Here is a 13873-nt window from a genome sequence, read left to right as displayed (position 1 = left end):
ATTTATCTCTTGTAATTGGGACTATTTTTTCTTTCTCTGAGATAGTGATTATTACCCCTGCCTTTTTTATTTTTGAATTTTTAACTCAGGCTGTATCTTTCTGTTTCCAAATGTGTTTCTTATAAACAACATATTGTTGGATTCTGGTTTCTAATCCATTCTGTTATCCTTCCCAGTTTTTTAAAATCCTCAAAATATAACAGAATCACTCTCAGGTTTTCTAATTAGATTCCCTCTCTGACCCCTGGTGATCTCCCTGTCTAAGAATATAAAGAGTTTAAACTTATGATTGCTTGCTCATTTCTATCTTTTTAATGCTTCTCTTGATGCCTTTGTTTGTCAAATTTTCTACTCAGTACTGGTCTTTTCCTCAGAAATGCTTCAAAGTCCTCTTTCATTAAAGATCTTTCTTTTTTTCCTTTGTAGGATTATACTTATCTTGCTATATGTTATTCTTTTTTATAAGTCTAGGTTTTGCTTTATTGAATATTCCAAACTCTCTGCTCCTTTATTATGGTGGCTAAATTTTTTGTTATCCTAAGTGTGGCTCCCTTGGTCTTGAATTCTTTCTCTTTGGCTGCTTGTAGTACTTTTTATTTGACCTGAAAGTTCTGGATTTTGGCTTTAATGTTTCTCTTGAAGTAAGTGGACAGCAGCAGCAGTGGAGGGGGGGGGGGGTCTTTCTATTTCCACTTTACCATCTGGTTCTAAGAAATCTAAGCAGTTGGTTTTTTTTAAGATTTTTTTCCCTTTTATTAAAGTGTCCAGGTCTAGCACTCTATCCATTGAGCTACCTAGCTGCTCCAATACTTCTTAAAATGTACCATCAAGCTCTTTTTTTTTGAGGGTGGGGGGATGCTATGGCTTTCAAGTAGTTTACTGGTTCTTAAATTATGTTTCTGTAATCCATTTTTCAGGTCAGTTTTCACTACAGATACTCTCCCCCCCCCCCCAGTCTTTTGACTTAAAAACATTTTTTTTCTATGTTTCATGGAGTCAATTTCTTCTATTTGTTCAATTATAATTTTTAGGAAATTATTTTCCTAGGTAAGGTTTTGTGCCTCTTTTTTCAAGCTGTTAATTCTCTTTTCACATCTTACATTTTTTTTTACACCTTGTTTTATAATTGATACTAAGTATTGGTTCCAAGGCAAAATAACAATAAAGACTAAGGCAACTGGGGTTAAGTGACTTCCTAGGGTCACACAACTAGAAAGTGTCTTAGGCCAGATTTTTTCGTTTCATTTTTTAAAACCGCTTGCCGTAGCTCTTCTAGGACTTCTTGTTGGACTTGTGTCTAAGCTAAATTTTTCTTTGAAGCTTTCCTTATAGAGATTCTTGAGTCATTCTCTTTTGCATTTTTATTGTTGGAGTTTCTCTTTCATGAGAATAGCTCTTTATGTTAAGATTTTGTTGTTGTTCATTGTTCTTGACTTCAGACTTTGTTAAGATTTATCCCTGTACCCTTCTTGGGGGAGGGAATATCCCTCCTGTTGTTTTCATATGGTTCAGGTGGTGGTCTATAAGCTATTTTTCGCTTCCTGAATGTGAACCAGAATGAAATCTTCTGTTGCCCTCCCTCTTCATTTGAATTTTGCAAATGCTTTATTTTTTCCCAACTCATTTCTCTTATTATTTTTTCAAATACATATAGAAACATTGCTTTCTGACCTTTTGCAATCCAAATTCTTTCTCTTCCTCCCTCCCTTTCCCTTCCCCTTCCCCAGGCAGCAAACAATCTGATATAGGTTATTTAGTGATGTCATGGAATTCTAATTTTCTTATTCCTCATGTTGTAAAAAAAAGATATTTTGCACATATAAGGGAAAAAAAACTCATGAAGGAAACAATGCAACAAGCAGCATGGTTCAATCTGCATTTATACTCTGACAGTCCCTTCTATGACTGGTTATAATTTTTCATCATGAGTCCCGTGGTGTTGTCTTGGGTCCCTGCACTGCTAATAATAGTTTAGTCCTTCACAGTTGATCATTGTACAGTATTTCTGTTACTGTATACAATGTTCTACTGGTATTGCTCACTTCACTTTGCATCAGTTGATAAAAAAAACTTTTCAAGTTTTTCTGAATCCATTTGTTGTTTCTTATGGTACAATAGTATTCTATTATAACCATATACCAAAACTTGTTCAGGCATTCTTCAATTGATAGACATCTCTTCAGTTTGCTTTTTTTTGCCACCACAAAGAGGGCTGTACATGTAGGTCCTTTCCCTTCTCTGTGGTCTCTGGGATTCTTCAAATTCTTTTTCCAGGTTTAGGTATGTTGACTGCTCCTGCAGTCACTCCTTTTAAACTCTGCAGGTTAAGAGGTCTGATATTCTTGCCCAAATATTCCACTGTAGGCTTTTACCTGGGCTGAGAATAGACACACAGAGCTACTACTGGTGCTTCTGAACTTTTTCAGTACTTAGTATATAGCTAGGACCCATGACTTTGATCATTCTTTTCTACCACCCCTGGGCCCAGGTTTCTCTCCTTATTCTATTTTGTTTCTGTAACTAAGAACTGGGCAATAGCCACCTGTTCCTATATCCTGGGCTAGTTCAAGGATCCCCTAGAATCTCAGTTTATTCCAGTTCTCTCTGCCCTGTGGCCTCTTCGTGGTTCTTCCAGGCCTGGGACACTAAAATGCTCTGCATGCTCTCTTCTAGCCATACCCTATCCCCATTGTCTATGGATCTATCTTCCTAAGCTAACATAGACTGGGAAAATAACTGACTTTTTTATCAATTTAACAAATTTATCAATCAGAATTTGATCTGGTATGTTTTCTGGATCTTTGTAAAGATTTTATGGGGGAACTTGACTGCATTTCTTCCTGTACCATCTTGACTTCCCCAGATCCATACATATCTCCTTTACTCACAGCTACCATCCCTAGTTCTGATACTTTTCATATAATCCCTGGAGTATTTTGATAGCTTTCTCTTTGCATCCATAGTCTGCCCATTCCAACTCATCTTTCCATAGAGTTCACAAATTGATTATTTTTAAGCATAAGTCTGACTATACCATTCTCCTATTCAGCAATCTTCCATGACTTCCTCTTGCCTCTAAGATAATACAAATGCCTTATTTTAACCTTTAATACCTTTTTAGCCTAGCTCCAGAGTCACCAGAAATAATTGCCATTATTCTCTAACATGAACTCGAGCCAAAATAGCCTATTTGCTCTTCCCACAGACGACAGTTCATTTCCTGCCTGTGTGCCTTTGGAGCCTTCTTGTTCCATAACACCTATAATCCCTAGCTTTCTTCAAAGCACAACTGAGGTGCAACTATAGGAAGACTTTCCTGACCCTCCCCATCCTCTCTCATTCCATCAAATTTATTTTGTATGGGTACTTATTATCCCTCACTTCCATCCCCTACCCTTCACCACTTCCTTGGAATATGAGCTGCTTCTTTCATTTCCAAGTCCTAGCATTAAACCTGGAATATAACTACTTATTTAATTATATAGCGACCACCGATGGGAGTCTATAATATTTATCTGTGGTTGATAACCTGAGGTGGAGAGAGGAGGCTAAGGAAATGGGAGAATAATAATGAATCAAAGGCAAAAGTTGAAACACATGGGGAGTAACGCGAACTCCGAGGAAATAAGAGGAATTAGAGAATAGGTGGGGAGTACCAACCCCTTGATACTCCTATAGAAAAGAGAGTCTGAACATCAATAGGAAGCTTCAGGGGTGACAGCGTCGCTAGAAAAGGGGGAATCTCAACTCCTTGGTGCCTCCTATAGACAATGGAGTCTGAGCATTAGTAGGAGGCACTGGGGGTGTCTGCGTCGCTAGGAAAGAGACAGTGAAGCAAAAGAGGTAAGAGGAGAGGAGGGAACAGAAGGAGAGAGGAAGTGAAGGGTGAAAGAGCTAGTTAGAGAGCTAGTCAGAGAGAGCTAGTAAAGGGCTAGAAAGTGTGTTTGTAAGAGAGAGTTTCGGGCTAGTAGTGGTAGTCTCTCGGTTACCGAGAATGACAATTACCTTTGTGCATTATCATCTATTGATGTACCCTCATGTGGCTTTGAAGTCCAAAGGCTGAGGCGCAGAGTTTGTGGCACATGGGGCATGGGACGCCAGTTGTTACGGGAGGTGCGGTTGTGGCCTGGTGTCAGTGTTCACGCGCAGCAGCAAGATGTCGACGTTCTTCATCTTCAAAGGTTGTGGTGGCATGGTTAATGTGGGTTCGCCAGCTTCTTCTGTCAGAGGCAGCGAGTTCTAGTTGCTTTGGTGTAATGCCAGCCCACTTCAAGTTGGACTTTAGCTGATCCTTGAATCTTTTCTTTGGTCGACCTTGTTTCCTGAGTCCAGTTGACAGTTCACCATAGAATACCTGTCATGGTATTCGCTGCGGATCCATGCGGATGACGTGTCCAGACCATCGTAGCTGGGTTTTGAGGACCAGGACTTCGATGCTGGTGGAGTTGGCTCTGTCGAGGACTTCCTGGTTGGTGATTCGGTCCTGCCATCGGATCCTCATGATTGACCAGAGGGAGCGTTGGTGGAATTGCTCCAGCTGTTTCATGTGCTTCCGGTACAGTGTCCATGTCTCACAACCATACAGGAGCGAGCTGAGGACCACTGCGTTATACACTTTAAGCTTCGTCGCAGTGCTTACACCACTGTGTTGGAGGACTTTGCAGTGCAGCCGCCCGAGTGCCTGGCTGGCCTTTTGGATCCTGGCATTAATCTCGTGGTCTAGGGACCCGTCGTTGGCGATGGTGCTGCCCAGGTACTTGAAAGTGTTGACGTTAGAAAGCTGCGTGCCGTCGATTGTAATGCACGGTTGGTTAGTTGTCCTCCCTGGTGCAGGTTGGAACAGCACCTCTGTTTTGCTGAGGCTAATAGGCCAAACAGTTTTGTTGCTGTAGAGAACCTGTCCAAAATGGTTTGGAGATGATTTTCTTGGTGGGCCATGACAGCATAGTCATCTGCGAAGAGAGTCTCTCTGTTGTCTTTGGTTTTGCAGTCAGGTGGCGAAGGTCAAATAGTGAGCTATCCTGTCGGTATTTGATGTAGATGCCCAGGTGTAGATCCATCACAGCATGTCGTAATACTTGGGTGAATAGTACCGGAGTGAGGACACAGCCTTGTTTCACGCCATTGGAGATGTTGAAGCGATCGGAAGTCTCTCCACCAGATAGGACTTCCCCTGTCATGTCGACATGAAAGAGCTGGATCAGTTTGACGAATTTTGCTGGGCAACCGAGCTTGCTAAGGATCACCCACAATGCGTCCCTGTTCACTGTGTCGAATGCCTTTGTCAGGTCTATGAAGACAATGTAGAGACTCAGGTTCTGCTCAAGGCATTTTTCCTGCATTTGCCTCACCATGAAGACCATGTCGATGGTGCTGCGATCTGGTCGGAAGCCACATTGTGATTCAGGCAGGTTCTGCTCTGAAACAGATGACAGGAGTCTGTTGAGTATAACACAGGTGAGGATCTTTCCAGCAGTGGAGAGTAGTGAGATGCCTCTGTAGTTGTCACAGGCTGCTCGTGAGCCTTTGTTCTTGTATAGGGCTACGATGGAGGCATCTCTGAGTTCTGGGGGAATGTCTTCCTCTTCCCATATGCTGGTCAGCACTATGTGGAATGCCTGGAGCGCCTTTCCATTTAAGGCCTTATACACCTTGGTTGGGATCCCGTCTTTACCAGGTGCCTTGCCTGTACTCACTTGTTTAATGGCTTTTTGGACTTCCTCTATTGAAAGAGGGATGTCAAGTTGTTCAATGTGCAGTTTGGGGGGATCTGGTCAAGGGCGCTTTGGTCGACTGAAGAGGATCGGTTGAGAAGCTGACTGAAGTGTTCTTTCCACCTGTTGCTGATGCCTTTTTTATCTTTTATGAGTGTCACCGTCAGAGGATAGCAAAGGAGTGGTGGTGGGTTTTAATGGCCCATAGACAGTCTTAAGGGCACTGAAAAATTGTTTGTGGTTTTTTGTATCAGCAAAGCACTGGATTTCTTCTGCCTTTTTTTCCCACCATCAGTCTTGCATCTTCCTGATCTCACACTGTGCCATGGCTTGGAGAGACTTGAATCTGTCCTTTTTAGGAGCAGAGTTTGGGTTATTTTGCCACTCCATAAAGGCTTTGTTCTTTTTGCTCAATAGGTCTTCAATAGCAGTGTTGTTCTCATCGAACCAGTCCTGGTGGTTGTGTTGTTTCGGGCCTAGGACTGCCTTTGATGTTTCCTTCACTGCGTCTCTGAACTGGTTCCCTTTCTCAGTTGAGCTTCCAGTGAGTGGTCCCTTGGCAGACAGCTTGTCATCCAGGTAGGACTGGAATGTTTGCAAGTAAGATGGATCTCTAAGATGACTCATGTTGTAAAATGCACGAACTGTCTGGGCGCATTTTGGATGGCGAGGCGCAGTGTGCATTTGAAGAGTCACTCTAACCAATTGGTGGTCTGTCCAGCATTCAGCTCCTCTCATGGCTCTGGTGATCTTTACATCCTGGATGTCTCGCCAGCGTACAATGATGTAGTCAATGAGATACCACTGTTTTGATCTTGGGTGCATCCAAGTTGTTTTATATTTGTTCGCCATTATGAACACAGTGTTCATGATGGTGAGTTCGAACTCTGAGTATTTGCTGAATAGCAGTAGTCCATTGTTGTTCATTTTGCTCACGCTGTGTTTGCCAAGCACTCCTTTCCATCTTTCATGGTCCTGGCCAACGCAGGCGTTGAAGTCTCCCAGTAGTAATCAGCTTGTCATTTATGGGCTCTGAGTGCAGGATGGCACTCAGGTCAGAGTAGAACTGCTCGATGGTCTCCTCTGTGCTGGTCAGTGTAGGGGCATATGCGCTGATGATTGTGGCATACCGGTCTTTGCTGAGAGGCAAACGGATCTTCATGAGCCTCTCGCTGATGCCCACAGGCAAGTCTGGCAGCTGTTTGAGCAAACTGGTCTTGATAGCCAGGCCAACACCATGGATTCTGTCTTCATTTGAGGCTCTACCTTTCCAGAAGATGGTGTATCCAGTGGTGGGTTCGCTGAGTGATCCTTCTTCTGGTAGGCGTGTTTCACTTAGGGCTGCGATGTCGATGTTATATCATGCCAATTCTTTACCAGATACTAGGCTAGTATCCCAGTATTTATTGATGGTTTGCAGGAATGTGGATCAACAAATATGTAACATGACACAGGTTTTAACATTGGTTGAATTGACAAAGACGAGATCAAAGTGGTGGGGATTAATCCAACCTGAGCTATGCAAATGAGTGTACTCCCAGCGGAGGCTTGTAATCTAACTGTGTTTTTGCAAATGAGTGTAGTCTGAGCAGAGGCAATATGGCCCCCATCAGGGCCCAGCCCATGAATTTTCCCATCCTTTGCTAGTGCTTCGGCCTATCCCTTTCTATACAATGACCATCAAGAGGTCTGACCATGTGTCTGGTAATACAATATCAATACATCAATCATACTTTTCCAAATGCCAACATGCCTGGTATGCTACAAATTGAATTGCCCATATTCAAAAGTTCCTTTAGTAAAGGCAGTAGGGATATGTCTGATAATTTGTTTACTTTATTTTTACAAGCATATGGATGTTTTTCATAATAAAAAGAAGTAATTTAAGTTGAAAAATCAACTAATATAGTAAATGTACATTTACATTCAATACATATATTTGCCTTAATGCCAGATTTAGCACTCTATTCTGCTAACATCAGTGCATCATGTATGCCTGTTTGAAAAACCTCCCAAGTATTACTATTCCTTACAAAACCATCACAGTCTTAAAATTGTAAAGAAATATAATATACGCCCTGTTTCATCTACCCTTTATAGATTTAGAGAGCTATTGCTCTCCTCACTTGATGGATAGCATTAATAAATATTATGTGGTAAGTACCTTAGAAAATTACTGAACAAAATGTTAGTGGGTCAAGAATCTTTAATAGCTTTCTACTTCCTGCAGACTAAATTTCAAACCTAGCATCCAAGGCCCTCTACATTTCAGTTTGACAATTTATTAATCGCATAGAATATGCAAGACACTGGTGTACAAATGACTGAGTAGTTTTTATCCTCAAGCTTTTATCCTCAGAGTTAAGAGTAGAAATAATAACAGTTTAGTATAATATGATGTCGTGTATGAAGGCTCAAAGAAGGAAAGGAGAATTTTCTACTTTTCAGTTGGAGACTAGTCAAGGAAAAGTTGGTACCTAAGCTGAAGCTTGAAGGAAGAGAATTCAAAATGAGAGCAATTCCAAGGAAGGAACAAATAACTTTCAAGGAGGAAAGGCAGTCTGCCTAGAATAGAATGCATAAAAGGGGATCAATGTGAACTAGTCATGGAAGGCTTAAAATGCTAGACCATGGAATTTGTATTTTATCCAACAAGTAGTTCTAAAAATCCCACTAAGTGTTTTCAGCAGAGGAATGATATAGTCAAATCTGTTTCTGAAGATTTTTTTGGTGATGTTGTGAAAGCCATTTTGGGAAATGAAGAGACAAAGTTGACTAGATAGGCTATTACAGTAGTACTAGGTTAACTGATAAGACAAGAGAGGATAAGACCTATTTTAGAATGAAGGTAGGGTTTGCTTCATTATATAAGACCTTGAAAGCCTTCCCCTTTCTCTCTTTGACTTGAATTCCTATTAAATCTATAAAACCCAATTCAAATGCTACCTTCTCAAAGAGCCTTCCCAAAGCCATGGAGGTCAAATGCAAGAGTTCCCACAGACATAAAAATCTTCATGGTAGCATTTTTTTTAGTAGCAAAAATAAAATAACCTGGAAACAAAGGGGTGCCCATGAATTAGGTAATTGCTAGGTGAACTATTACACTGTCAAAAAAGACAAATAAGATTTAACATGAGTTCAGAGAAACAAAAACTTAAATGAACCAATATAAAGGGTAGAATCAGGGAAAATATATATAGAGAGAGACTTTTTTTTTTAAGCCCTTACCTTCTGCCACAGAATTGATATCAAGTATTGGTTTCAAAGCAGAATAGCAATAAGGGCTAGGCAATTGGCATTAAATGATTTGCCCAGGATCATAATGCTATGAATTGTCTGAGACCAGATTTGAACCCAGGTTGTCCTATCTCTAGGCTTTTCTCTATCTACTGAGTCAGCAAGTTGCCCCTAACTACATTAATTTTAGTGAAAACAAAACTCAATACAGTTGAATTTGAATGAAATGTAATGATCAATCTTGGTTCCAGAGGACATGATAAAATATCTTCCTCAAATTTGACAAATCATGTCAAATGTTTTTTGCTTAATACTTTGGATGAATATATTTAAGTGATTATCATAAAAATCAAGCTAGAGAGACTGGTTGATGGGAAAAATAATAGCTATCTAATGTTGTGGATATCAGTGGACTCCCAGTGTAGAAGCTTACCACTGAATATTTTGTCCCCTTTAAAAGCTACTTAAAAGCTCTGACTACTTCTGTCCTCTCCTATGGAGAAGTAAATCTGGGGTATAATCAATTGTTTCTGGAATATGGAATTAAAATTCATACTACCTCTCCCTAGTGTTGTAAAGTTTTCCAGCATGTAAACTGAAAGGATCTCAAATTTGTCTGAAACAATGGAGTTATTTAAATCGGACCTTTCTCCGCTTACATTTGGTAATGAACTTTAGTACTGAGCTTTCCAGGTAACCAAGACTTGTACTATGTACTATACTAACTTGTAGCTGGGAATTAAGATTTTGTAGGGGGGTCAGCTGGGTAGCTCAGTGGATTGAGAGCCAGGCCTAGAGATGGGAGGTCCTAGGTTCAAATCTGGCCTCAGACACTTCCTAGCTGTGTGACCCTGGGCAAGTCACTTAACCCCCATTGCCTAGTCCTTACCACTCTTCTGCCTTGGAGCCAATATATAGTATTGACTCCAAGACAGAAGGTAAGGGTTTAAAAAAAAAAAGAATTTGTAGGAAAAATACTCTGCATTTTCTTTTCCTGGAACTTTTTTCTTTATTATTTTACTTCCACTTACATGTAAAAATAGTTTTGGGCATTTATTTTCAAAAATTTTGAGTTCCCCATTCTCTTTTCCTCCTTACCCCCTCCTCCCTGATGGTGTTTTGCTATTGGTTATACATGTGCTATCATATGAAACATCTCCATATTCATCATATTGTGGAAAAAGACACATTAAAAATACATTAAGAAAGTAAAGAATGGTCTATTTCAATCTGCATTCAGATTCCATCAGTTGTGTTGGTTTGTTTTTTTTTCTGGAGGTGGATAGCATTTTTCATAAGTCCTTCAGGATCATATTGGATTACTGTACTGCTGAGAGTAGCTAAGTACTTCAAAATTGTTCATTGTACATTATTGCTGTTGTATATAATGTTTTCCTGGTTCACTTCACTCTGCATAAGTTTACATAGGTCTTTCTCCCTGAACTTTCTAAGTACTGAATGAGAGGGCTACCTTGTGAAACTGAGAGCCTTTCCATTGGAATTAGAGCATTATTTAAATGTAGTGGATCAGGCAAACTTTAAGAACCCTTCTGTGCCCATTTCTATGTATTTAAGAGACCTTTAAGCCTACAGGATGTGCCAATCATATATCTGAAATCCTGAGAGTAAGACTAGAACTGTATTTTTAATATCCCTGAAATAAAGATCTAATAATGCATACAGCAAGAACAAAAGTGAGTATATTTCACAGCACTCAGACTGTTTTATCTACTTTACTTTTGTAATTTTTACTCAGCATTACAGAATTTCAGAGTTGGAAAGGACCTCAGGGGCCATGTAGTCTTACTCATATCTAAAGAAAAATACCCTCTATAACATCGTCAATAAGTGCCATCCTGCCTTTGTTGAACACCTACAGTGAGGGAAGAGACCACTGCTTCCCATTTCACTTTTGGATAGCTTTAAGTTTTCTTTACATTGAGCTGCCTCTCTACAACTTTCTTGTTCCTACTAATGAACCCTGGGGACAAGCATAATCTAGGTCCTTTTCCATAGGACAGCCCTTCAGATACTGCTCTGCACTGGGAATACCAAGACAAAAAATGAAAATCCCTATCCTGAAGGACTTTATTTTACTAGAAAGATACAGAAAAGTAAATATTACATAAGTTAGTATGCAGTGATACAAAAGAACTAAGTACTTTTGGAAAATTTAAGGAGCAAGAAATTACCTTCAGCTACTAAATTAAATCAACATCTATTGAGTGCTTACTATGTGCAAGGAATTGGGTGGTTTTCAGGAGACATAAAAGCAAATCCTTACATTCAAAAATAAAGTAAAGCAATCCTTACATTCACATTCAAAGAGTTTACATCTGGCCATCATGTCCTTAGGGAAAACATTAAAACATTATGTTAGGATCTTCTGAAATATAAGCAAACCATATTGTACTTTCCTAATTTGCCAGTCTAATCACTTTCCAAAAATGGAAGAGAATTTAATCAGATAGGATCTATTCTTTAAGAAACCATGTTCTCTTTCTTTTCTAGACAAGTTGTATGCTAAGATGTAGATTTTCACCTAATTATGAAATCTTGCTTATATTTTAATGAATGCTAAATGGTTACATATTTATAAATGCCATTCTTATACAGAATTTTCACAAGGTACAAGGGCATTTGCTAAATATTGATAACTTCAGTTATAGCCTAAAAAGATTTCTAAACTGCATTTAAAAACATTATTAAAATTAAGGACAATTAAATCTTTCATGATGGGCATCATGGGTGGGAAGACAGTCGACCAAAGTCAAGATTTAGGTTCAATCTAGGGTCTCACATTTCAATTCAACACATAATAAAGCCCTATGTGCTTTATTTATGTGCACTATTTTTTTTAAAGAATTGCACACCCAAAAGCCCAGTACATTTTAATGTCATTTTGCAAACTTCATTCAGTGCAAAGACTTTAAAGCTCACAATACCACACGTTTGTTTTTCCTCTTTTTTTTTCATATTCTTCATTTGTACTGGATTATTGGGTTATGCTGAGTGTGAATCATAGTTGTGTAATTTACTGTAGGAAAATATCCATTAACAAGATCAAATTCGTATAAGCGGAGGAGGATGGACCAAATTGTCTTAATCTGAACATACGCAAAGTTCTCACCAATACAACGATGCCGACCAGCTCCGAAGGGCATGTACGTAAACTTCTCCCCCGACACAGGGTTATCCTGCAAGTATTGGTCAGGATTGAAGTCCAGGCGTTCTATCCAAGAGTCTTTCAGCCTGTGGTTAACGGTGGGAGACACACACCTGATGGCCCTGAGGAATAGTATAGCCGGCCACCATCTGGGGAGTTTTGGCCAGTCTCATGATAGGAGATCTGAGTCTTAATGTTTCTTTTTAAGCAGCTGTAGATCTTTGAGCTGATCATAGTGTAAAGGAGGCAAATCTTCTCCACAGACATTCCGCTATTCTAAGTAACATTTTTCCTGAAGTATTTTGTCTCTGGCCAAAAAGAAGCCCATCCAAGCACTTGTGGTGGATGACGTGTGCTGCCCTGCTAACAGAAGTCCAATAAGCAGCCCTGCAATTTCATCATCTGTCAAAGAATGCCCATCCTTGTAGGTAGAATCTAGCAAAGTTTGGAGGAAATCATCATATTTTTCTTTTGACTCCCTACGTTTCTGGATTGCATTATGGAAAATGCTTTTGATTGCTTGATGTACTTGGTCCCGGCGCCTGAAACTGGGCAAAGGCAGACAACCTGGTAGGAGCCAAGCAGCATGGGTGAAGCCTCCATCTAGATCTGCATAGAGCTGGGCCACTTTTTCATTCAGCTGGTTTCTGATTTCTTTTCCATGTAAACAGTGGCTAGCCGTGAGAATGATTAGCTCAGAAAGGGCTTCAAATAAGTTTTTTTCTCCACTTTCTCCCCAGCTTTCAAAGTATTCCTTTGTTTCTTTTTCAATTATGGAAACATGTTGTTTAAATTGGGCTATATTAAGGCCAGTTTTTAACATTTTCTTTTGTTCCAAGAATACTGGATTGGGCACATCATAAGCAACTCCCTTTCCAAAGACTGGGGTAGTGAGCCGGCCATAAACATCTTCTGCATTCAAATCTTCATTCTTGCTGTTGAAGAGCAGGGCAGCAGCTTCACTGCCAAGGAGGTATGTAAACTTCTTGCCCACCATTGTAAAACTAAATACAGGTCCATACTTCTCATATGCATTTTCTCTACAAATTTTCATAGAGCTACAAAAATTAAAAATGTTCCTGCTCTTAAGTAGCCTATATTCTGCTTCTTTATGTGTGACATGCCTAAAGGCATACATAATTAGGTAGTAGTAGTTGGGCAGACACAGAATTCTAGGAAAGTTGGAGAAGAGATATAACATTTCCAACTGGAGAATTAGGGAAGAGTTCATGAAGGTGGCTCATAAGCTAGTTCATCCTTATGGGAGAATGACTGTGAAATGTAGAAATGAGACCTGGAAGGTACTTCAGTACTTCAGCATAAAGGAATGAAAACAACTCATTTATGACAATTAGAATTCTGGGAACAACTGGTAGTCAATTAAGCATTTATTCAAGTATCTATTGAGGCATGAAAAATATTCAAAACCAAAAATGAAATAATCCTTGCCATTAGGGAAATTATACTTCAGTTTGGCTAGAATGTAGAGTATAGAAGTAAGCATAGTCTACTATCAATAGGTCAACAAAGCTTTGGTTTAGAGCCAAAATTTTGAACTCATTGACGGTTGACCTTTGAAGTCATCTTAATCAGCTAGAAACCAGAATTTAGTATTTTGTTAACAATAATAACTACAATATGCTATATATATTAAATGGTGGCCAAACTTCAAATAGCTTTCCATCAAGCAGTGAAAGATGGGGTGATGGAGTTCATTAAAATCAGGGCTAGATTTAGGGTAATATGCATAGAGATG

General features: G+C 39.6%; 1 pseudogene; it reads right to left on the bottom strand.

Annotated features, from left to right (window-relative positions):
• Window positions 1-6789: 6789 nt before the first annotated feature.
• On the bottom strand, window positions 6790-13487 carry LOC130456508 (lanosterol 14-alpha demethylase-like; annotated as a pseudogene).
• Window positions 13488-13873: the final 386 nt, after the last annotated feature.

The sequence above is a fragment of the Monodelphis domestica genome, chromosome 1, assembly GCF_027887165.1.
Source record: "Monodelphis domestica isolate mMonDom1 chromosome 1, mMonDom1.pri, whole genome shotgun sequence".
Classification (NCBI taxonomy): domain Eukaryota; kingdom Metazoa; phylum Chordata; class Mammalia; order Didelphimorphia; family Didelphidae; genus Monodelphis; species Monodelphis domestica.
The sequence above is the reverse complement of the archived record's forward strand: the minus strand, read 5'-3'. Positions and strand labels throughout refer to the sequence as shown.